The sequence below is a fragment of the Myotis nattereri genome (genome assembly GCF_964212035.1).
Source record: "Myotis nattereri genome assembly, chromosome: 3".
Lineage (NCBI taxonomy): Eukaryota > Metazoa > Chordata > Mammalia > Chiroptera > Vespertilionidae > Myotis > Myotis nattereri.
Window position 1 is genome coordinate 92,543,893 of NC_138077.1, and position 27,643 is coordinate 92,571,535.

The window sequence follows — 27,643 nt, forward strand, 5'->3', positions numbered from 1 at the left end:
TTTGTTAATTCTAGAATTTTTTGAATTTATAAACTATAACAGTGCAGCATGAAAAATGGATTTTGTTACAGGCATGCAAGTTGGTTTAGTATACAAATAAATTAATGAAATTCACCATATAAACAAATTAAAAAATACAAATATTAAGTTATGGAAAGTATGTAGAGGAACTGGAAATCTCATATACTATTGGTGAGAATGTAACAGTTTAGCAACTTTGCAAAACACATTTGACACTTTTTTAGAAAACTAAATATAAACATACAATATATCTACCCATTTCAGTCCTAAATATTTACCTAACATAAAATCAAGCATATGACCCTAAAAAGATTCATATATGAAGGGTTATAACAACTTTATGTATAACCCAAATCATAAAAAAACCAATGTCCATTAAGATGTGGGTAAATAAATAGGTACATTACACAATGAAATACTTCTCAGTGATAGAAAGGAATGTATTATCTACACATGCAATAACAGATTGAATCTCAAAATAATTACACTGGGTGAAAGAAGCCAGGCCAAAAAAGAAAAAAAAAATAAAAGAATACATACCATATAATTCCATTTAAATATAATTCTAGAATATGCCATCTAATATGCAGGGACAGAAAGCAGATAAGTGGTTGCCTGGAAATGGAAATACAAGGATTGTCAAGAGAGATTACAAAGAGGTATGAGTTAATTTTTGAGGTGATGGACATATTCATTATTTTGATTTTGGTGATGTTTTTATATCAAAATGTATTAATTTTTGAACATTAAATATATATGGTTTACAGCATGTTAATTATACCTCAATAAACTTATTTTTATTACCAGATGTTTCCCATATATATTAGTCAATCTTATTTTAATATTTCCAAAAATGATAACAAATTTCTGGATCTAGCTTTGGAAATATTAAACAGAAAATCATTGAGAGCAAGAGGTTTTGAAGCTAATATTTTGACTGGGTCATTGATGAGCATTAAAGTCATGTAAAGTCATGATGGAACTTTGGAAACAAAAAATATGTTGTCAAAATCCTCAGTGAATATGTGGGTAAGAAATGAAGATGACATGATGATATGACTGCCACAAAGAAAGAAGGTAATGATATAGAGGGCAATGAACTTTGAAGAAAAACCTACATGAAACTGGCCAAATAATTATATGGAAATAAGAGGGGAAAAAGATAATTATAAAAACATGAATTTCAGGTAAGACAATGTCTTTATTATGATGCCTTGTAATAACAGGGTTGTTATTTAACAGGAAAGAAGGACAGGGAAGACTACACATAGGCATACCGTTATACATCCTTGCCCCCCAAATTGCAGGTAACATTCTCCAAGTCTAGTCCCTGATGATCTATGGGGGAAGGGACTGGACAAAGGCAATTCAGATGCATGCCCAGTAAAGTCTGAGTGACATGGAAAGGTGCCTATCTGTCGGCCAGTTATACCTGGGAACAAATTAGTGGCGAGGATGGGCATGGCCACTACAAGGGCACGAAACCTGAATATTTAAACTTCCAAACTAGAAAGTTCTCTCATGTACCAGGCTCCTGGCTCTCCTGTGGCAGGGGATGCACTCCCCTGTGCCCACATGGTGCAGGGCCATATGGGACTCCACATATAAACCAATAGACTTTAATTAACTTGGATTCTGAACCAAACCAGGCTGCAACATGGAACATAAGCTCTGGACACTGGTCCTGTTTATGGCTCTGCTGAACTCACAACTGTTTTCTGTTCACAGGACTGGCTTAAGGGGCAGGGGACTTTGGAACCTGAGAAATGTAATTCCAGACAAATGAAGCCTTCTTTCACATCCCATCCTCCCAGGGGGCGTGGGGGCTTCTGAAATGTTTATTTCAGTGGTGCCCCAAGAACCTCCACCTTGCTCCCACGAGCAAAAAGGGAGTTTAATCCTCCTCTAACAGAGATAAGAAGATATTTGAGAATATAAAAATAATCCCTTTGTTTCTAGCCCCATATCCAGTTGTACCTGTAAGAAAATTGTCCTCCCGTATCGAGGATTTGTAGTCTCACTCAGAATTCATGGACTCATCCAGTGTCCTCTCGCTTTACTTAACAACTTAATTCTGGACATGAACTTCAAATGCTTACACCAAGCACCCATGTGCAGAATTTTTACTACACTTGTGTGTTGATGTAATTCATAAAATTTATTCTAATTTCTGTTGTTGCTCATTATTGTTTTTCTACATTGTGACTCTGCTTTGATCCCATTCTAAATGTTTAATTTCTGGTAGCTTTCCTATCTCTTATTAGTTCTCTTTCTCAAAACTGCAAGATATCCCCTGAAGAATTCCTATTTGGTCAAATCACCTGAAATAATACCTGTCATTAGAATTCTTTATAATCTGTCCCTTCCACCTGGCTATAAGCTGAATATAAAAGAAGTCTGCTCTGACTCTAGCTGGTTTTGCTCAGTGGTAGAGCATCGGCCTAAAGACTGAAGGGTCGGGTTTGATTCCAGTCAAGGGCACGTGCCCAGGTTGCGGGCTTGATCCCCAGTAGGAGGTATGCAGAAGGCAACCGATCAATGATTCTCTCTCAGCATTGATGTTTCTATCTCTCTCTCTCCGTCTCTCTTCCTCTCTGAAATCAATAAAAATATATTTAGAAAAAAAAGTCTGCTCTACCAGCTTAGACTGCCTGGGAAGACCAGCTGTTGTTTCATTTTAGCTCATGCTGCTCAATGTCCTTATCACGTCTGTGCCCTTGACTTTATGACTGTATTGACCTCTTTTCTAATCCTGCTCAGTAAGAGAACATCTACTTCCTTCATAAAATTTAACATGAGACAATTAAAAAGAAAAACCACAAAAATAAACTTTCCCCCCAAAATCTAAACTATTAGATTATTTATAGGGGAGGCCGAGGGAAGGTCAATGGGGGGGGGGGGGTGGAGGAGACATATGCACTACTATTTGTAATACTTTAAACAATAAAATAAAATTTAAAAATATTATTGGAGCCATGCAGAGGTTTGGAAAATTAATCTATCTAAAGGTCATTGAGTACAAGAAAATAATAAATATTAAAGCTTATATATAAGTTGGCAGAAGATTTTTTAAAGCTTCAAGTGAATGCTGATTTCATGTGTCTAAAAAACAGCATAATTTCCATGAAAAAGGTATAAGATCAATCCAGCAGGGTTAAGGAGAATAGAAAAATTTTTGATCATTGGTCAATGTTTTTTTCAAGGGTAGCAAAACCAAAAATACAAAAAGGATAATTTTGTAGCTCAAGCCCATAAAGTGAATTAGTGGTAAAGCAGGAAATAGACCATGGTTTTCCAATTCTTACTACGTCTGTGAACAAGTTTGTAATATTTTTATTTAACAGTTCAGATGAGATTGAGCATCAGTGTACAAGTTTAAGAACATAAATCTTCTAATCCTTGCTTTTCTGTTTTCTAGACCTCACACCATTGATTTCAGGTCCATTACTAGGTTAAAATTGGCTTATGTTTTTTTTTCTTTTTTCTAAATTTTATTGAATTTATTGGGGGTGACATTGGTTAATAAAATTATATAGATTTAAAGCGTATAGTTCTATAATACATTATCTCTCTATTGTATCGTGTTCACTATCCAAGGTCAAGTCTCCTTCCATCATCATTTTATCCCCCTTTTTTTTCCCTCTCCACCTCCCATTCCCTCCTTTCTTTCCCTCTTGTAATTACCATACTGTTGTCTGTGTTTGTGAGTTGATTTTTGCTTGTTTGTTTGTTTTTGCTTAATCCCATCACCCTTTTCACCCAACCACTCAAATCTCCTCTCTGACAGCTGTTAGTCCACTCTCTGTATCTATGAGACTGTTTCTATTTTGTTTGTTTATTTTGTCCATTAATTCCTTATATAAGTGAAATTCTAGATAAAGTTAGAGCAGTGTGAAGGCTCAGGATGCAGAGTAGAAATAATAATCTTAAAGAGAAGAATGTTGAGCATCAGCAGTCACAAAAATCTGGAAGAATAGCTAAATAGTTATAAATGCCTCAGGCTATATGCTACTTCATTCTCTGCTGTTTAGCCTAATTTCACATATATGTAGTTTTAGTGACATATGTATATTCGCTGAATCCTCAGTAAAATACTTATGAGGAAATATTGCATCCTCCATTTTAATTATTAGAATACTAAGGTCTGAGATTCAGGCTAAACATTAATTTTCAGGAATTTTTTTTTTAAATATATTTTATTGATTTTTTACAGAGAGGAAGGGAGAGAGAGAGAGAGTTAGAAACATCGATGAGAGAGAAACATCGATCAGCTGCCTCCTGCACATCTCCTACTGGGGATATGCCCGCAACCCAGGTACATGCCCTTGACCGGAATCGAACCCGGGACCCTTCAGTCCGCAGGCCGACGCTCTATCCACTGAGCCAAACCGGTTTCAGCTTTCAGGAATTTTTATATGACTCTCTCTTATACCATAACCTATATTGTTGTCATTATATCCTAAAGTGCACCTTTAAGACAAGAATATCACCTCTTTGTTGATATTAATTTGTTTAGTTATAGAATCATTTGTTAGTTAACTATGTTTAAATTGCATTTAAGCAAATTCTGATTACCTTTGATTTTGAAGATGTATTTCTTGATTTGTCAATAAGATCTAGATCTATATTTAGCTCTGGAGATTCTATAAGTGATTATGATCAAGTTTCTTAACTTCTTAGAACCTCAGTTCATATATCTGAAAAATATAGATTAAACAAGTGTTTTACAAAGACACACACACACAATCACAGGTTTTTTAAGTAAATAATCTGCTTAATCTTAGCTAAATATATCTTGCTTAGTATATTAATGCACATATCTTCATAAGTGTTTAGAAATATTATTAATCTAAGTTAGAAATAACTTCACATTCCAGAGAAATGTACTAAATTAAACGATGGTAATATGAAAAAAGAATTTCTTCTCCAGATGACTGTTCTCTCTGGGAGCAAATATCTGTCTACAAAATTAGCAAGGCTGACAATTTCTCTTTTCTTTGACCTTAGTTAATATATTCTCACTCCAATCTACTTTAAAAGATAAAAAGTCTTCCAAATATTTCTCTTCCATTACTCTTCCACAGAGTTTATTCACACTGAGTTAGTTTCTTTCACCTAATGGTAAAAGTAAGTCAGCTTATTTATTCATCCCAATTTTATTTCTACAACTTCAATAGCTTTAAGCTCTTGAAATATAGAAAACTCAGTACACACTTCTCCTCCTGTCATCACCTGTGGTATTAGATAGAGATGCCTTGAAACTTCTACTTTTTGGCCAAAATTCTTAAAAATGGATTTGTCTAATATGTTAATACCTTTCACTTTCACTTTTGGGCCTTGAAATTATACAGATAATCTTAACCAAGTTTCCCTTCATACCAACATGTATTACATAAAAATATTTTCATACATTCATAAGTAAATATCATGTGGGGAATTTGTAAATATTTTTTCTTAAAAATATAAATCTTTAAAATACAAAAAAGTACAAAATAATAAATCAAAGAGATATTTACCCATCATTTATAATTTGTTAACTTGTCTACTAATTTTTTATACCTATTTAATAAAATAAATAACTTTTAAGTTTGTTTTTGGACTCATCTAGGGACCACACTCAAATTTATCTACAAACCTCAGATAACCAGGATAATACTTTACATATATAAATGTTGTAATTAAGTATTTTAAAAATTTGAATAAAAGTTATGTTTTTTTTTATGTTGTCAGTTAGAGATTGCTTTTCAGTAAACTTTGTTTTAACAAGATGTCCCCATGTTGACATACATACATTTAAGTCATAGGTTTTATTTTAAACCAAGTATTGTATTATATGAACAAATATAAATAGAAATGAAACAAATAGAAATATAACATTTCTGTTTTCCCTTCACTTAGGAATAACCATGATTTTTCTAAAAGGTTTTTAGAAAAATTATTCAAATTATCAGTAAATTCTGCTTACTTTTTAAAAAATATATTTTATTGATTTTTTACAGAGAGGAAGGGGGAGGGATAGAGAGTTAGAAACATCAATGAGAGAGAAACATCGATCAGCTGCCTCCTGCACACTCCCTACTGGGTATGCGCCCGCAACCAAGGTACATGCCTTTGACTGGAATCGAACCTGGGACCTTTGAGTCCGCAGGCTGACGCTCTATCCACTGAGCCAAACCAGTTAGGGCATCTGCTTAATTTTTAACTTACTAAAATTTTGGGCTTCTTGGCTAAGAAAATATTATACATATCTGTATAACAGATAATTATTGAGACATATGTAAATTAAAGTGGAAAGAAGCAGTTTATCATCTGAGAAAACCTCATTAAAGTTTATATGTAGTGAATCACATTGGCAATACAATAATGGACAGAAGCAGTAAGAACTAAAATAACGACCCATACTCTTTCTATATGGTCTACATCCCATGAGGATAAACTTGAGAATAGTAGCTGAATCTTCTTTTAGAGTTGTATTGTTCTGGTTCATTCATTCTTCTCTAATGATACCATAATACATTGGAAAAGTTTAGATTTGATATATGTGAACAGATTATGCATATTGCCTATTAAGTGGAAATTTTGAAGGTTTCATACATCTATACTATCCATGTCCAGTTTTCTCCCTATATTTCAGGCATTTTTACACGTAGTTTAATCATTAAAATTTGTATAGTGACCAGTATTTTCAACTGGTTGAGAATACAAATACCAAATAACTGGAGGTATGTAATTATACAAAATAATTATATTTTTGTTATTATAATAATAATGTATATAAAACCATTTCTTTACATAATCATACTTGAAAAAAATATGAGTTGCAATGGAAATTATGTGTCTCATATATTGTGTTATATTTTTCTTTCTGTGCATTTAAAAATATATTTTCAAATCTCACTGACACTAGGGTTTAAGAGACTGGGTTCTGGACAATGTGATTGGAGGAAGTGAGAAATCAGGCTTCACTACAAAACCCAAAGCAAACATGTCCATCATTTGCTTTTGATGGCAGTCTCACAAGATAAAGCTTGGATAACTGAGTCAACATTTAGCATGTTGACCCACATCTGATTTTGATGTAATAGAGAAATAAACTTTATGTTCATCTACTGAAATATTGTCATCTTTAAAAGACAACAGAACGTCCGAGATTATTCTGACTAATATGTTTAAAGTTGATTAGTCCTTATTGTTACAGTTAATTACCTAAACTGAAGTTTATTTTATTGGTTAAAGCTCGGGGAGAAGGGGGAAAGACAACTTTCTCAGCTACAAATATCAAATGCTAACCCTTAATAATGTATGATAAACTTTACCTAGGGATTTATGTTAAAAAGTTATTAAAATTACTTATTAGTAGTAAAAATATATTTTATTGCTTTTAGATTTGGAGGAACTAAATTTTAAATATTTTCTTATAGGATAAACAAACACATTTGTAAATTTGAGACTGGATTTTTATTTATCCTTACAATAAACAGGACAACTATTAAATGAAGGTAGGAACTATCTTATCTAATAAAGAAGGAATATGCTAATTGATCCTCACTCCATCACAAAGATGGTGGCGCCCACAGCCAATAAGGAGGGAATATGCTAATTAACTGCCATGCCCTCACAAAGATGGCTGCCTCTTTGTGGTCATAAGATGGCCTGCAGGGGAGGGTAGTTAGGGGTGACCAGGCCTGTAAGGGAAGGCAGTTGGGGCAACAAGGCTGGCAGGTGAAGGCAGTTGGGGGCAACCGGATTGACAGGGGAGGGCAGTTGGGGATAATCTGGCCGGCAGGGGAGCAGTTAAGCGTTGATCAGGCTGGCAGAGGAGTGGTTAGGGGGTGATCAGGCTGGCAGGCAGAAGCAGTTAGGGGCAATCAGGCAGTCAGACAAATGAGCGGTTGGGAGCCAGCAGTCCCCAATTGTGAGAGGGATGCTTGACTGCCAGTTTAAACCGGCAGTTGGACATCCCCCAAGGGGTCCCAGATTGGAAGGGTGCAGGCTGGGCTGAGGTACAAACACACCCCCCCCTGCACAAATTTTGTGCACCAGGCCTCTAGTCTATATATATAAAAGCCTAAGTGATCGAAGGACCGGACTACCGGTCAGCTGGTTGTATGAGACATACTGACCACCAGAGGGCAGACGTTCAATGCAGGAGCTGCCCCATGGCGGTCAATGTGCTCCCACAGCCAAACTCCCATGGTCTCTCACCCCACCTGGCCAACCAAACTCTTGTGGTCCCTCACCCCACCTGGCCAGCTCCCCTGATTGGCCCCAATGGGGGGGAGATGGATGGCCAACCTCCTGAGGTCCCTTTCCTGCTGCCAGCCAACCTCCCATGGTCCCTCCCACCAGCCGGCCAACCTCCCACAGTCTCTTCCCCCAGCCAGCCACTCACCCCCCACCCCCAGTATGCCCCGATGGGAGGAACTGGCTGGCCAACCTCCCAGGGCCCCACCCCCTGGCCAGCCTGCCCCCCCCCTCCCACAATTAGCCTCAATCACCGAGGAACCCCACCCATGCACGAAATTGTGCACCAGGACTCTAGTATTATCATAATTCAGTGCTTAAGAGCATGGGGTCTGAAATGATTCAGACTGGGTTTCGCTCTGATTAGCAACTTAATAAAAGTGTGATTTGAGGAAATTTATTTAACATCTCTATTGCTCTGTTATTTTTTATGGTTAATTGCTATCAATTCCATAAAAAGGCTGACTTTATTGGTTTTGCTCACTACTGTGTTACTACCCCTAACAATGGGTTTGGGTCATAAGAAGCACACATAAAATTCTACAAACACATTGTAGGATTTTGTGAAATTGAATATTAAGATATTTTAAAAGTGTGCTTGTATATAGAATTAACTTAGAGATACATGACATTTAAATAATAAACTATAGATAAGTTATAACTTTAGTTAAAACAAATGTTGCAAATAGAGAACCACATTTGTATATATCTGGTGATATGTATAGTTACTGCTCTTCTAAACCCAAATTGCTTGCATGATGCATGTTCTATGATGATCCAGTGTGAATTTTTAAGAGCTTCTTTAAAAGTTTCATTATTGTGAAACTACAGTCTTTAAAAACTATTATTAATATGGGTAGCTCTTAAATATATCTATTACCAATATTCAAATAATTGAGGTAATTTATATTGTCCCTAGATCTTTAGCCTTGAGAGATTTAGGCTAAATTATCAATGTAAGAAGCCTGAGATAGAACAAAGTATTTTTGTCTAGATTTGTTAGTGATCTAATAACACTTTATCTCACTATTCTATGCTCTTGATAAATAATAATAATAACACCAATGAAGGACTTATTGTAATTATTAATGGGCTCGTCAAATCTATCTGACCTCTTTTATTTGTTCTTGACACAGAATTTTGTATGAAGGTTACAGTTGTGCTGTTTGATTGATAGGTAGACTAAATCTATAATACTTCAATCATGCTGATTTCACCTCCAACTAATATTTCCAACATCACACTAGTTCATGTTCACATTTAAAAAAATGTGCATCTCTCACTCTCCCAGTATGCTTCACCATTTTAGTCCTATTTTGTAATATTCTTGAGAATTTGAGCAACCATCCTGTTTAATTTTGGCAAGTGATACTAACCCCAAAACTTTCAATGCCAGTAATCTTTAAATCTAAATAACAAAAGCTCTAAATATATTACAAAGTAGAATTATTTTATTCCATTGACATAAACAATATAAGCTATATCTTCACTAGCATAAAAGGTTCCTTAACATAAGATTTAACAGAACTACTTTGTGATTTGTCCATTAGTTCTATTTCCAAAAATGGTCAAAGAAGCATAGAAATAATTTTAAATAATGCGTGAATTAAATTTCATGAGCTTTAATCAACTTTTAACTTTACTCACAAGCCTAATGGAACCTGATCCTTTCAGAGTTCACGTTGACATTGGCACTATAGACTATGATAGGAAAGGAGTTTCACTACCCATTTATTATTTTTACAGTCCAATATTTCTGTTGAGTACCTAACTTCCATCGTCAGAGGCACTGCAGAGAAACATAGATCAGTGTCACAGATAGGGATATAACCCAAGGATACCAACCCAGTCTGTTCTATTTGTAGTTTTGTTTTTGTTATTTTTATCTGCTAAAGCACCTTTTCTTGCTATAAAATTTTATTTCTTCAATTTAGTTAAAATGTAAATAAATATTGTTTATTACTAGGTGTAATTCATGGGTTTTATGCATGTTGAAAATGAAACCTGTGAAAGATAGTTAATAAGAACTGGAATTAGACAAATGATTCTGTTAGGTTTATATTTTTGTCACCATTGCTAATTAAAATCTAGAAGCCACAAAACAAGTCACTAGTTATTGACCTCCTAAAGAATATCTAGTAAAAAAGTGCCCATCAAGCTTAAAAATAATTTATTCTGCCACACAATACAAAAAGGGAAAGGAAAAGGGTAAAAAACCCTATCAGTTTAGCAAAACTAAATATAGAAATAAATTACAAGGAGACTTTATGATAAAAACAGTTAGCAATATATTATGTGAAGCTATAAAATAACAAATCTGATTCCATAACTAATTTTTGTTTTTATTCTGACTCAAGTCCACTGAGCAAATAATGCTAATCTTGGAGATCATGAAAATTTTAAACAGGCAAGACTGTTATTCAACATTCTCACCTACCTTGACAAAAGTTTGACACAGTTGATACTGTATTTTTATTAAAACTCTTACAATATTTGGTCCCCAGGACAATATTTTCTCTAAGTATCACCACATTGTATCAATAGAATACTTCTAGGTGTCCTTTAAGGTTTCCCCCATATTTCTCTAACCCTTGAATTTTGGAACATCTAAAGGCTGGGCCCTGTATATCCTTTATTTACACTTACCTCCTGCTGGCCTTAATGATTTCTAGGATTCTAAATGTGTTCTGCAAACACACACACACACACACACACACACACACACACACACACACACAAAACAAAACAAAACAAAACAAAAAACAAAAAAAACCCTAAATGTGTTTTATATACCTACACACTTTTTGTGGGCCAAAATGCAGATCTCCTTGCATTGGTAGATGTAAAATCAATTTAATAGATTAAGAGAAAAAGGTTTTTAAGAAAAGAAACAAATCTGAAAAACAGATAAATTGGACTTCACCAAAATTAAAATTTGTGCTTCAAAGCACAAGAAAAAGTAATTCAGAACAAGGAGAAAATATTTGAAAATCTCACAAACTGAATAAAATAGTAGTCTCTAGAATGGATAAAAAACCCTTACAATAAAAACAATATAAGGGGGGGTGAGGGCATGAGTGTGGGGGGTAGGGGGTAATGTGGGGATAAGGATACATATGTAATAAGTTAATCAATAAAAAAATAAAAACAATATAAAGTAAAATAACCCAATTAAACAAATCAATTAAGATAGTTAAAGTTTTAAAGAGACATTTTACATATAAATTAATAAATATAATTAATATAATTAACTATTACATGGTCAAAAAGGATGAAAAGTTTCCCGGCATCATTAGTAATTAGACCAAAATGCAAATTAGAACCACAATGCCATAAATCATCGCAGCTGCTAGGAGGGCTTTAATAAAAAACAAAAACCAGACATTAGAAAGTGTTGACAAATGTACTGGAATTAAAAGCTTCATATATTGCTGGTAGGAATGTAAAATGATTCAGTGGCTCTGTAAAAATCGTTGGGCATGTCCTCAAAAAGATAAACATAAAGCCCTAGCTGGTTTGGCTCAGTGGTAGAGCATCAGCCTGTGGACTGAAGAGTCCCAGGTTTGATTCCTAACAAGGGCACATTCCTGGGTTGTGGGGGGTCAATCCCCAGCAGGGGGCATGCAGGAGGCAGTCGATCAATGGTTCTCTCTCATCATTGATGTTTCTATCTCTCTCTCCCTCTCCCTTCGTCTCTGAAATCAATAAATACATATATATATATATATATATATATATATATATATATATATATATATATATGAAGTTATCATATGGCCCAGAAATCCTACTTCTAGGTTTATACCCAGGCAAATTGAAAATAAAACCCACACAAAAATTTTCAATGAATGGTTATTATGGCATTATTCATAATAGAAAAAAAAAATAAAAACAACATCCATCAATTGATGACTGTCTTAACAAATGTGGCATATTCATAAAAGAATGTATTTCATCCAAAAAAAAGAAACAAATACCTAGAGCAGCATGAATAAATCTTTAAAACATCATGCTAAGTGAGAGCATTCAAATAAATATAAAGGATCACATAGTGTATGATTTCATTAATATAAAATGTCCAGCACAGGCAAATCTAGAGACAGATAATAGATTAATAGTAGACAAAGATTGCAGGAGGAGATTAGAATGGACAGTGATGGCTAATGGGGATCTCTGTTTGGCTGAGAAAAATATTCTGGGGTTATATAGTAGTGATGATTCCACGACTTTGTGAATATATTAAAAAGTACTTAATTGCAGATTTATAAAAGTAATTTTTATAGTATGTGGATTATATCTCAATTAAAATAAATGTATAAGTAAAAGAAACAACCACTTGATTAGCAGATACTTAAGAAAACTCTCATTTTCAGCCCACAAAAAGAAATAACTAAATAACAACCTAATACTTCTATCAGTCTTTCTGAATTTAGTAAATGACAACTCTGTTATTCCAGTTCCTAGGGTTAACATCTTAAAACATCACACACATTTATTTCTATCGTATCTTGGCAGCAAGTTCCAGAAACATTAACTTTCATAAAGAATCATCTTTTAATTGAGTTATACTTCACATACCATAAAAACCATCATCTACACTAATAAAAGACAAAGATGCTAATTGACCATACCTTTGCTATGCCCTAAGCCATGCCCACCAGCCAATCAGAGTGACTATATGCAAATTAACCTAACCAAGATGGCGACCGGCAGCCACAGAGCTGGAGCAAGCAGGAGCCTTGGTTGCCCCGGCAATAGAGGAAGCCAAGCTTCCTGTCTTCCTTGAGCCGGCTGTAGCCTCCGCTCTTGACAACAAAGTTTCAATTATAGAAGCTAAATAAATCCCAGATACCTGTTTCCAGGCAGCCTCCACTGGGAGCTTGGGTGGCTGGGGGCCATGACCAACCTGCAAACAGCCATCAGCCCCTCACCCAGGATAGCCAAACCCTCATGGGGTGAGGGTCCCCGATAGGGGGCTTAGCGAGCCTGCAAATGGCCCTCAGTCCCTCACCCAGGATGGCCAGTCACCCCAGTGGGACCCCCACCCTGAAGGGGCTGTGGCCAGCCTGAAAACAGCCATCAGCCCCTCACCCAGGCTGGCCAGGCACTCCCATATAATAAAAGCGTAATATACAAATTGATCCTAACAGCAGGACGACTGGGAATGACTGGTCACTATGATACACACTGACCACCAGGGGGAAGATGCTCAATGCAGGAGCTGCCCCCTGGTGGTCAGTGTGTTCCCACAGGGGGAGCTCTGCTCAGCCACAAGCCAGGCTGATGGCTGCCAGTACAGCGGTGGTGGTGGGAGCCTCTCCATCCTCAGAAGCGCTAAGGATGTCTGATTGCAGCTTAGGCCTGCTCCCTCGTGGCAAGTGGACACCTCCCGAGGGCTCCCGGGCTGCCAGAGGGATGTCTGACTGCCAGCTTAGGCCCAATCTTCCAGGGAGCGGGTCTAAGCCAGCAGGTGGTCATCCCCCGAGGGGTCCCAGAATGCGAGAGGGCACAGGCCAGGCTGAGGGACCCTCCCCCCCCCCCCCCAGTGCACAAATTTTTGTGCCTCTAGTTTCAAATAATACAACTTAGTATTTTTTGGTATATTCATAATTGTGCAGCTATTACCACTATCTAATTACAGAGTATTTTTGTCCAACAAAATGCATAAAAACCCAATACCAGAGAGGACATGCTTGTCTTGTTCCTGACTTAGTGGAATAGCTTCCGTCTTACACCACTAACTATATCCTAACTGTGTTTTTCATAGATGCCTTTTACCATATTGAAAAAAGTTTTCTTTTTTTTTTTTAGTCTATTGGTATCTTGTATCAAGAAATGGTGTTGTGTTTTGTCAAATATTTTTGCATCTTGGGATGATCGTGTGTCCTACCCACCACCACCACCAAATTCATATTCTAATTCTTAGCAAATTCTCATCTACCACTTACATCAAACTATTATCTCCTCTATATGGGCTATAATAATCCCACTAAGTAGACTTTTTTTTATGTGTTTTATTCCCCACTAATCATGTATTCCTCAAACGACATCCAATGATCTTCTAAAACATAAATCACATGTCACTATTTTGCTCCAAACTTCCAAGGGTTTCCTGTATCCTACAGAGTAAAATCTGTTTGTTTGTTTTTTTAAATCATAACTAGAAAGAACTTGCATATCTTGCCTCTTTCACCCTCATACTATATTCTATAACTCTTCACTTCTCAAATATAGACTTATGGATATACTATGTGTTGCTATATTATTCAGGAGATATTTATTGGGTATTTAATGAATGCAAAACATCATGATCACTATAATGAAATATATATATATATATATATATACATATATATATATATATATATATGTATATATATATATATATATATGCTTAAAATGTTTTAGATTTTTGAAGAAGAAACTAGATATACAAATAAAGTTAGTAAAAAAAAATTAAAAATAACATGCTCTAAACAAAACAAAGATAAAATAATATCAAAAGAGTTTGATGTAGTGGGAAATTTATCACTGAACCAGGGCAATATTAATAGGCAACATAGAATTTTCCATAGGCCTGGGAGAACAGGTTAGATGAAAAAATATAGAACATCCAAAATAGATAGAAATCAAGAGATAGATTTTCTTTCTCCTTAACTCTTTATGTTCCCCACAAATCCTTGGTGTTACAAGAGATAGCCTATGCATACATTTAATTAATGTTTCCAATGTCACTATTTTATACCAGTGGCCTGGTGCATGAATTCATGCACGTTGAAAGGAAATTAATTAGAAGAAATACTTTAATACCGCTATTAGACCTTTCTCTATAATAGAAGTGTCAACCAAATTCATGCTCGACAATGACAAATCAAAACACACGAGTGCAATTGGTGCCAGTGAGAACTTTATATGTATCATGCAGGTGCGAGTTAACTTAGCCTTGTATATGTAAACTAGCTTAATTAGACCTGCTTTCTGATTTAGCTAAAGTTTTTCCAGCCAAGGGAAACACCCCAACTTCTCTTTCAGGTAATTGTCAGCAACACAGTAGTAAATATCAACACAAAGCGGATTATTATTGTAGAACATGCAGGGAGAAAAATGGGTAAAATATTTAACTGCAGCAGTGTTTGACTATATTCTGCACAGTGAGAAAACCTGAAGTCATTTTCAAGGTCCATCACTTCTTACTTCTTTTCAGTCAGGTTAAGTTTCTAAGTTTCTAAATTTCTGTTTTCTGGCTAATGAAAAGAAAATAGGATTCCAACTAGTCTCCTATCTACCTACTCCAGGATTTCTGTGAGAATCAAATGAGATGAGGCATGGGAAAACTCTTCACAGACATTTGGTTAAAGTGTAAAAGTGTTTCCACCTGGCTATATAGCAAGTCATGTTCCTGGGCTGAAGAAACTCCAAGGAGGCTAGTTGCTAGGGAGGGGAAGCCAGGTGTTGCTATGTGATGTCATTACCTGGCACCCACAGCCACCATTTACAGGCTGGGTTGGGCTGTGGGCTGCTTTTTGCACCATGGGGTCTTGGCAGTGTCAGCTTTGATTTGGTGGGCTATCGCTCTGGGGTAGTGGTGGGGCCATTGTCTCACTTGGGGCGAGCCAAGTGTTGCTTTGTAGGCACCAAGTCCATGGTGCCATTTCTCTGTAAATGGCCAGTGTGAGTCACGGCAGCTGCTGAATTGAGAGGCTGTCCCCTGGTGGTCAGTGCACATCATAGTGATCGGTTGGACAGTAGGACACATGTTAGCTTTTTATATATATAGACTAGAGGCCCGGTGCACAAAAATTTGTGCACTCGGGAGGGAGGTGAGGTCCCTCAGCCCGGCCTGTGCCCTCTCTCAGTCTGGGACCCCTCAGGGGATGACCACCTGATGGCTTAGGCCCGCTCCCCGGGGGGTTGAGCCTAACCTGGCAATCAGACATCCCTCTGGCAGCCCAGCAGCCCTCGGGGGATGTCCACTTGCCAGCGGGGAGCAGGCCTAAACTGCAGTTGGACATCCTTAGCATTGCTAAGGAGGCAGGAGAGGCTCCCACCACCACCGCTGTACTGGCAGCCATCAGCCTGGCTTGTGGCTGAGCAGAGCTCCTCCCATCTGAGAGCACCCTGACCACCAGAGGGTAGTTCCTGCATTGAGCATCTGCCCCCTGGTGGTCAGTGTGTGACATAGTGACCAGTCATTCCCAGTCCTTCTGCTGTTAGGGTCAGTTTGCATATTACCCTTTTACTATATAGGATAGAGGCCTGGTGCACGGGTGGGGGCCTGCTGGTTTGCCCTGAAGGGTGTCCCGGATCGGGGGGAGGGGGGGTTCCTGCTTGGGTGCCTGGCCAGCCTGGGTGAGGGGCTGATGGCTGTTTCCAGCTGGTCACACCCCCTTCAGGATGGGGTTCCCCACTGGGATGCCTGGCCAGTCTGGGTGAGGGGCTGAGGGCCACTTTCAGGTTGGTGGGTGACTGAAGCTCCCAACTTCTCCTTTTTTTCTTTTTTTATTCTGGGATTTATTTACCTTCTATGGCTGTCACTGGAACTGAGAGTCAGCGTTAGCTCTGAGGCTCGGCTCCAGCTCTGAGACCTCGGCTGCTGAAAGCAGGTATCTGGTTTGTTTGGGTTCTATAATTGAAACACTGTTGCAACTCCAGCTCAGCCAGCTGGCTGAAAGCATGGGGATTGTTTAGCTTCTATATTTGCAACATTATTTCTTAGACTACAGCTCAGAGCCCAGCAGTGGCAGGAGGGGAACCTTGGCTTTCTCCTTCACTGGAGCAAGCAAGCCTTCTGTTCGCTTCAGCTGCCTGGCTGCCGGCCACCATCTTGCTTGGCAGTTAATTTGCATATCGCCCTGATTAGCCAATGGGAAGGGTAGTGAAGTTACGGTTAATTACCATGTTTCTCTATTGTTAGATAGGATACTTTAGAAAAATAACCAAAAACATGAGAAAAATATAACAGAATACAGAACACAAAGTAAGCTCATAAAATATTATTTGTTATAATTTCTACAAAAGCTATTTCCTATTAACAATTAAGAATATCACTAATGAGAAAATATACTTACATAAAGTTATTTAATATGTAGTAGTTAAATAGACAAATCAACTGGGACTGCTTGGGCTGTACCACTGAGCACTCTCGTGTGACATATGTAATAAGAAAAGGTTTTTAGACCTGGTCAGTGTGGCTCAGTTGATTGAGCATCACCCATGCACCAAGAGGTTGCTGGTTTAATTCCTTGTCTGGGGCACTTGCTTGGGTTGCTGGCTTGATCTACAGCAGGGAACATGCAGGAGGCAGGAGACCAATGTTTCTCTCTCTCGCTTCCTTCCTTCCTCTTTCTAAAATAAATAAAAATACATTTTAAAAAATAAAAAGAAGAAAATGATTTTAGTGCAATGATGAGATTATCAACGTAAGTAAGATTTAAACTTATAAAGAAATTTTTATTTTTTATGAGCCAAATTGTCAACAATTGCTGGGAGGCAAAATCTCAAGGGATTGAGAAAATGCTCCAGAGAATGGCAATTTTGTACCTGATTTTGTACATTATAATCAAAATAGAAGACGTAAGTATGTTAAATAAAATATATTGGTGATAGATTAAGTAGGTGGAAAAAAGCAAAGAGGGGAAAACTCCGGTATTGGATAAAAAATAAAATGAAAGACACAGACGTTTTTTATATAGGTGAGTATTAAACTGAAATGTGGGATGTTTGAGTCTGAGTCTGTCATCTCAAAATTGAAGAATGAAATTGCAAACAAAAACGGTTAACAGAACTGAAGTTTATTGAGAGAAGCCAATCCTGGAAAAGGTGCAGCTGGGGTTCCATGCACAGGCAGGGTCCATAACTTCCACTCCATGTTACAGTTGGGCATTAAAATCTATCAGTCCATGTGTGGAATTCCACATGGCTATAAGCCTTGCTAGCTCATGATTGGTCTTTTCAAAGAAGTCTGTCTTAGCAACATCCTTGGGATTGGTTTACACATCTTATTGCCTTCTGATTGGTTATCTGCAAGTTGCTTGTCTTAGCAACATCCATACATTTTAAAGTTTGTCTCCTCCTGTGCCCTTCTTTCCATACCCAGCTGGGTTGCCTTAGCAATTCTACTTAGCTAGTGAAAGAACTAAGCAGAAATGCACCCTCCTCCCTCTTCAAGGACGAAGCAGGGACATACTCTTCTCCCTCTCCTCTATCTTGTCTTGTAAGGCTGGGCCCTCAGCCAGCCCAAGCCGCCCCCCCCCCCCGCCCCCGAGAGTGACCACAAGAATGCTGGTATTGTCCTAACTCTCCGAACCACCCACCTGAGTGGACAAATGAAGCTCCAGAAATGTAGCTACGGTCCTAATAAGGCTATAGTGGAGGACGGCTCCAACCTTCAGAATGTGATGGTCACTTCCTGACCCTTATGCTGTAAAACCCTGACCAATCTCTGTAACTCACGCCACCCCTAAAGCCCACCCCAAATAGCTAGCCCTATATAACCTTTGTTCTCCTGGGACACGCTCTCTCGCCTCACCGCTGTGCCGGATAGAGGCTGGGAGCCAATTCTAGAATTGATCAATAAAGACTCGTTGCTTTTGCATCGGAGGAGGCTCCCTGGTGGTGGATTATTGGGGACCCCGAGCTCTGGGCATAACACTAGGTTTCCCGGTTTTACATCCTACCCCCATCATAGTCCCAATTCCTGACTACTTAGCTTCCCTCTGCCTTCCTCAGTTCCAGGATAGGTAACAGTCAATAATAAACTCAACAAGAGGGGATCTGTGGTCTCTGCTCTGGTGTTATGTCTGTGCTTTGAGAAGTCCAGAAAGAGAAAATTACTTTGACATTTTATAGGTATGTTATCATAGATGCAAAAAGACAACAGATGGGCTTAATGAAAGTGAAAATTGACCTTTGCTAGGAAAGATTCTAGCCTAGGACATGACCACTCACCATAAAATGCTTTTAGTCAATAAGTTTTAATTTCAGACCATCTTTTGTGGTTACTTTAGCTCTCTGAGTTTGTAAGGCCCACCATGAATACCTCCCTTAAGCTTGTCAGGTTTAGAATGTGACTCTTTTTTGTCCACAAAATGAATTTATATTGTACTTTCCAGGTTATATTTCAATATTTAGAAAATGCTCATATTTTGGCTTAATAAATAATAATGGGCAGATTGTAGTGGTAGCATAAATAAAAGAGAACTCTCATTTGTATGTAACAATTTATACTGGAATACTGCCTAATTTGAATGTTACTTGAGCTGAATTAAATGTGGATTTGAGCTTATCATCTGATCTCATCAAAGCAAACGGTTATGATAAAACATTATAAGAATGTCCAGAATATAACAATGGAAAGAATTTTGTGAAATAAGTGTTGTGAGTTTAATTACCTGTAAACAATAAGAAGGGTCATTCTCAAGACTATACATACAAAAGAATTATCAGCATGATCAAAATGACTTTACATGACAATTTGCACCAAGTTTTTGCTAATTTACATGTGAGTTGTTGTTGTTGTTGTTTTTGTTGTTGTGTGTGTGTGTATGTGTGTGTGAGTGTGTGTGTTTTCCTGGACTCACCTTGGCAAAAAAAAGTTAATTCTTACCAATAAAAATGAGGGTATGGGGTAGGTCTAGGTCATTGAGTTTATAAAAATGCAGATGGATATTGACATGCTGATGAACAATGAAGGTTTGACTACATAAGTATCATTACAATGTTCTCCTCTAGAGCCATCTGGAGCTGTTTTTTAGATGTACCCCTGAGGACTCATCAGAGCCTGTAAGTAGTAATTTTTTTGGTACTAATTCAACTACTGTAATAGAATCTGCTATTATTTCAATACCAACAGTCTTTAAAATGCTTCTCTTTAAGAATTGTTTACCAGGCATTGATGTGGATTCTGTTACCATTTTACTTTCCCCGTTAATTCTCACTGTAGCATGTGAAGGATATTGATGATGAAATGGAAAAAACACTAATTATAAAGAAGTTACCTAGTTATAGTGTCATCAAATGTATGTTTTTTTGTATCCAAGTATACAGTTATCATATATTATACATCACATTGTTAGAGCAATATATATTATATTATGGATTTTCATTAATAAGAATAACTTAGCTGGTTTCTTGAGGAACTTATAGTCCAATTGATAATTCTGAAATCCCACAAAATATAAGTAATATCATGATCATTTTTTGAATGGCTGAATCAGACAGACATTAAGGTGACTCATTCAAATAAAATATTTGAAAATATTAGGCAAGTACTCTCTATTGATACCCTTGTAATTAACTAGTAATGAATAACAGGAAAGGAGCAAAGAGAAGGTCAAATTTCATAGGCTTGTCATTTGGACAGCTTCACTAGGAAACTAAAGCTTTACAGCTCCCAAGGGGCCACCACTCTGTTATCAGCAAATAACAGGGGGAAGGGACTGGATAGGGAGGAGAGTAGATACATGCTCAGTAAAACTGAGGTAATGTTGAGGTAATGTCAGTCACACCTGGTAACAGGCCACTGGTGGGAATGGAAATGACCACTGCAAGGATTCAAAATTTGGGATATTTAATCTTCTAAACAAAGGGATTTGCTCTCTTGGTTCCACTTATGCTCTTGGAACTCTTACTGCTTGGGGCATGCTCACCTGTATTCCTCATGGCCATGTGGACCCACACACTCAAAGGACTGAAGAACTGCTGCTATCCTGATGCTGAACTGGACCTGGTTCCAAGATGGAAAGAAAATTCTGGACACTGGCTTTGCTTCTAGCTCTGCTGATACTCCAGCTATCCTTCTTTTATAACTGGGCTAAGGGAAATGGAACTTTGGAAACCCAGGAATGTAATTTCATAGAAAAAACACACACACAACTTTCTACCATATCTCTTCCTCCCATGGGGGCTTCCAAAATGCTCATCTCAGTGGTACCCCAAGAACCCCATGCCCACTAGCAACAGAGAAAGGCCTCCCACACTTTTCTAGGATAACACTATGAAAAGCAACATTATAATCTTAGGTTTTAAAAGCTTATCTTTTAATATAAGTTAGCAAGAATTTTAGGTATAATCAGCATTACTTCTGAGAGACACTAAATGTACTGACTGTCAGGGTAATAAAATGCAAAGAAATCAACATATCATTGCCTAATTTTAGCCAAGAATAGTCACTTTTCCCCATAGCTATTACATGAGGATTGACAACTCTTTAAATGATAATGATGAGAAAAGGCTACTTAAATTAGAAAGCTCTAACATTATCTAGTTCAAAATATCTTGCAGTAGAAGTAAGTTTTTATATCATTGAGTTTTTCTTTTTTTAAATATTTTTTATTGATTTCAGAGAGGGAGGAAGAGGGATAAAGAGAGAGAAACATTAGTGATGAGGGAGAATCATTGATTAGCTGCCTTCTGCATACCCCCAACTGCACACATAGCCTGGGCATGTGCCCTGACCGGGAATTTAACAGTGACCTCCTGGGTCATAGTTCAACACTCAGCCACTGAGCACACTGGCCAGGCTATATCACTGAGTTTTATAATATCAACATAAACATCCAAACCTGTAGATAATTTTTTTGACTTTATTTGAACCAAACTGACAATAATTGCCTGGAACCAAAATCTCAAAGGATTGAGAAAATGCTCAAAAAAAGGGCAGTTTTGTCCCTTATTTTATATTTTACAATGAAAAGAGGAGATGTAAATGTGTAACATGAAATTCATTGGTGGTAGATTATGGAGATGAGAAAAAGCAAAATGGGGAAACATCTGGGATTAGATAAAAAGTCATCAATGAACAATTAACATGGTAATAATAACTATGAAGGGATTTGTGGTCTTTGTTCTGATGTGGTGCCTGTACTTTGAAATGTCCAGAAAAAAGAAAATTATCCTGACATTCCAAAGGTATGTTATCATAGATGCAAAAAGACAATGGGATGACTCAGTTAAGGTAAAGATTAACTTTTGTAAGGAAAAATTCTAGCCTATGACATGACTACCCACCACAGACTGCTTTTAGGGTGTGTGGGTGGGGAGAGATCAACCAAAAAACTTATATGCATAACCCATGGACACAGACAATAATGTGGTGAAGGCCTGGGGTGAGGGTGGGTAAGGGATAGAAAGGGTCAAAGAGGAAAAAAGGGGATATCTTGGATACTTTCAACAATTAAAACTTAAGATATATATCTACTTATTAAAAACCCTGGGTGGTGTAACATCATGACTGGTCTGTTGACCAAGCGGAAGGAAGTCAGTCCTGTAGGGGTTGTCTTGGAAACGGCTGCACCCTCCCCCAAGCTGTTTCCTAGAGCTGTTTCCTGTGAGGGTGGGGTTTGAGGCAGGAACCCGCCCTCAGAGCATGGAGGCATATCTTTATAAAGTGTGACCCGCCAGCACGGCCAAGGGTGAACCTGAGTGGGGATGGCTGAAAGGCTTAGACAAACAAGAGAATGAAAGCCAGGTCTCAGTGGGACGCTGCTTCTCTGAGAGACAGCAACCACACCCACAGCCATATCTTTATTTTATAGTAAATGCCACAGGCAAAGTAAGGCCATGACCAAATGTTTACAACATTCTCTTGGGTTTCAATCCTACTCAACTTCATGCACCTGAACTCTATCAAGCCTACATTAGTCAGGTACGTGGGGCCACATGTTTGGACCATAGGTTCAAGCTTACGACTACAGCTGTCGGCTGTAATTGTGCTGGGAAGGCCCTGCCCTCCAAGCTGGGACATGCACGTGGCAATGAGAGGACTGTGCCCTCTCCTCAGTCCAAGGCTTGAACCTGTCCAAAACACTGTCGCGGCTCCCCACAATAAAGTTTTAATCTACTTATATAAAAAACCCTGGGTGTAACAACACGGCCAGAAGGGCATCCAACTGGAAGGAAGTCAGTCCTGCAGCGGTCGTCTTGGAAATGGCTGTGCCCTCCCCTAGTTGTTTCCTGGAGGGTGAGGTTCAGGCAGGAACCTGCCCTCAGGGTGGAGCATGGAAGTGAAATGATTTGTAATGGATCTATTATTGAAGCTAACTTTGGATACTATATCTATAGATCAGTGGTTCTCAACCTTGGCTGCACATTAGAATCACCAGGGAATCTTTTTAAAATCCTGATTTCTGGGCCTCATCCTCCAGAAATTCTGTTTCTTTGTTACTAATGTTGTGGCCCCACCCCATAACAAAGAAACAATTTATGAGTGGCCAGATTATTATGACCACCTGATGTTTGTAGGCAAATTAGCCGTACACTGCATCGTATGGGATATGGAGTCCAAAGGTCTGTTCGAACACCTTTGCTGTCTGCAGTTACCAAGATAAAACATCTCCAATTTGCACAGGAACACAAGCATTGGACAGTCAAGCATTGGAAAAAAGTCATGCGGTCCGATGAATCATGTTTCCAGTTGCATCATGCAGATGGCAGAGTGAGAATTTGGCGGAAACAGCATAAAAGCATGCACCCCACATGCATGAGTGCAACCCTTCAAGCTGGTGGGGGCAGTGTTATGGTTTGGGGCATGTTTTCCTGGCATGATTTGGGCCCTTTAATTCATGTGGAACAACATCTGAATGGAACAACATTTTAATAGAACAACATACCTAAATATCATTGCTGATCAACTTCATCCTATCATGTTGATGGAGTATCCCAATGGAGATGGCTTCTTCCAACAAGACAGTGCGCCATGCCACGGTGCTCGTATTGTACAGGAGTGGTTTCAAGAACATGAGGGAGACTTTATCTTGCTTAGGTGGCCCCCACAATCACCAGGTCTCAATACAATTGAGTATTTGTGGGATGAAGTTAAAAGAGCCATCAGGAAGCTGGTTTCACAACCATCAAATCTCATAGAACTGGACAGTGCTATTCATCAGGCATGGTGTCAGATTCCTCACATCACCTTTCAACATTTTGAGGAGTCAACGCCAAGAAGAATCGCCACAGTATTGAAGGCAAAAGGTGACCCAACGAAGTACTGATGGGGTGGTCATAATAATCTGCCACTCAGTATAAATATATAATCTCCCATGTTAAAAGGTTGTTAAATCGTGTTATTTACCCATATCTTCAGAAAAAAAATCACTTCTACAGTCATGGTAAACAACCTGCTTCCCTATTTATAATGGTCTGGTCCTCTAGCAACTTCAGTGCGAAATTATAGCTAATTTGCCTACAAACATCAGTTGGTCATAATAATCTAGCCACTCAGTATGTGGCTGATATATATATCAGTTTTAATTTTAAAGCATCCTATGTGGTTACCTTTGGTGTCTGAATTTGTAAGGCCGCCAAGCAGGCCTTCCCTGAGCTTGTCTGGTTTAGTATGTGGCTCCTTTTTGTCCAAAATGCATAAGTGGAAAACAGATTAAGCATAAGAATAACTAAAAGCATAAGAATAACAAATTTAAAATAATTAAGCATAAGAAAAATGAATCTGAAATTAGAAGCTGTTCGAAGAAAACTTGGAATATAAATAATTTAAACTTCTTAGACCATGTCAATACCATCTGGAATGAAAATTTGTTTGCAAAAGGAAACAGAGAGAGTGAGAGAGGGAAGCCACTATTTTTCTTGCAAAAAATTAATATAGCCCTAGCTGGTTTGGCTCAATGGATAGGAGAGTTGGCCCAAGAACTGAAGGTCAAGAGCATGTACCTTGGTCTGGGCGGGTGTGGGAGACAACCAGTCAATGGGTCTCTATCACATCGATGTTTCTCTCTGTGTCTCTCCCCCTCCCTTCCACTCTCTAAAAATCAATGAAAAATATCCTTGGGTGAGGATTAACAAATAATAATAATAATAATGATAATATAAATAAAGTCAATTTTAAAATTGATAAAGCAACCAAACAACAAAATATATAAAAACATTTGAATTGAGTGTTTCTAAAGGAATTTTGTTAAAACACTAAAGTAATATTTAGCGACAAAATGGTAATTTTTAAATAAATAGTTATTGGACTCATTGAAAAATAATGTTCTGGGTCTCAGATTTTAAAATATTTTAAAGTTTCTTTAAAATACTTTATATGGAACATTGGTCAAACTAAAATGATGAATATATTTTACCTTTGGGAAAGAAATACAAAACAATATTTTGAAAAAAGTGTGAACACCAACTTATATTGTAATATATTTTTCTAGTAAGACACCATTTATGCACGGTTATTTATGACACATTAGTAATTTCTGTTTCTTAGTTTCAAATGTTTTACATAATTTATACCTGTGCTTCTCAACAAGTAACTGGCACAACGCTCAGTTTTAATGGGAATGGAACTGACAATAAAACATGCAATAAAATTATAAAAAAATAATTTGTACATATCCACACTACCAATTTATTAACATATAGATCCGTGGTGGTTTTGAGACTTATTTTCATATGTACAAAATTAGATATGGGGAAAAGATTGAAAGATATAAAAATAAGTTATAAGCTATGTGTAGATGTATTTCTAACCTTTTAAACTTAACATGGTATATTTTACCCTATATTTAAATATATCATTTAGTTTATTTCCTTTTTTCTAGAATAAACTAAAATATAAAATTAAAATATAAAGTATTTTAATTAGAATTTGAAGTAGAAAAATACATTATAAAAAGTGGTATAACAAATAACTTTTAATTGGCAAAAAAGAATTAGGTTTTTATAAAGAAATGCTCAATTTTAGTGATTTAATAGGGACCCATAGGCTGAGGAAATAATAAGGAAAATTTTGTGTAGTTAAGTAAGACTAAATTAGCAAGGGTGATGGAAGAAAGAGAAAGTTATATTAGATTATTTAGGAAAGTGTCCATACAAATGAATATATTGTGTAAAGTAGATTGCTCTAGCTTGTTAACGTAAAAAAACCATTGAAACCTGTAAAGAATTTTTGTGAGTTTATTTGAGCCAAACCGTTGACATATGCTGGGAACAGAACCTCAACAAATTGAGATAATGCTCCGGAGAATGACAGGTTACGTTTGTATTTATGCATTTCAATCAAAGGAGGGATGTAGGTGGGTTACATGAAACTCATTGGTGACAGATTAAGGAGGCGGGATAAAGCAAAGGGGTGAGGGAAACCCCTGGGATTGGATAAAAAGTAAATGATAGACACATACTTAGGTGGGTGCAGGAACAATTAACATGATAATAATGAAGGAATCTGTGGTATCTGTCCTGATGCCCAGCACATTAGGTTGTGCCCCAAGGGGTCCAGAAAAAGGGAAGTTACAAGTTACCCAGCCATTTCCAGGGTATGTTATCATAGATGCAAAAAGACAGATAGGCTCAGTTACGGTAAAGGTTGACTTTGTCAGTGAAGATACCGGCCTAGGATGTAACTGCCCACCACAACTGCTTTTAGTTAAAGTTTAATTTCAGACCATCCTTTGTGGTTACTTTAGGCTCTGAGTTTGTAAGACTGCTATGCAGGCCTCCCCTGAGCTTGTCAGATCAGCATGTGGCCCCTTTAGTCCTCCACAAGCTTTAAGAGGAATGAATGGGAGTTTGTGTAAGGAGTGGTGAATCTGAAAACTAGAGGGTAAGCAACAGTTTTGAAAGTATAGGTTTTCTGGAGATGAATATAAAGAAATAAAGTTTTGGCAGTGAATACAAAGAAATCGTTGTAGCCACAAATTTAGTATTAATACAGCCACACACACAAACACCAGACTATTCCATTGACAAAAATTGCTAGAATAAGCAATCTTGACTGAAAGAAATATTTAGTGACATATAAGTGTCCACTCCAGAAGGCCATTATCCTCTCCAACAAGGGAATGCATGAGTGAAACAACTCCCATCTACTCAGCCTGCCTGAACAAAAGGACAAACCATAAATCCTATTATAACCATGTGCATACAAACAAACCATAGCAACAATATCAACCAACAGCCAGTCTGCAGAGCATTCCGAAGCTGAAATGCTCCTGTGCAGAGAGAGGCAGATCTGAAAGGAACTGAAGAAAAGAGGCTGAATAGTTCCTGGCAATCTTCCTGTCCCTAGTTTCTGTCCCTTTATGGTCTAACTAAATTTCCTCCTCTTTCTTAAGTTATATTCTGATGTAACCTTTAATAAATGTTTGATAAACCTTTAATCCCAGCTTGAGGTTATTTGAAGTGTGCTTATCATATTTCCAACCGAAAAAATCTCAACTCAAACACTCAATTAGTACAAAGATATGACTGGTTTATCCTAATTTGAGGATAAAGATGAATTTATCCTAAATGCAGAGGATAGGATAATAAATTTAATGTTCCTAATTCCATCCACTTAGCCTGGAAGGCAAAGTAGAATTATCATTTGAAAATACCGACAGTTGAAAGGAGTTTTAGGGGTAAAATAGTCAGGTTTAGGGACATTTAGGAATAAATA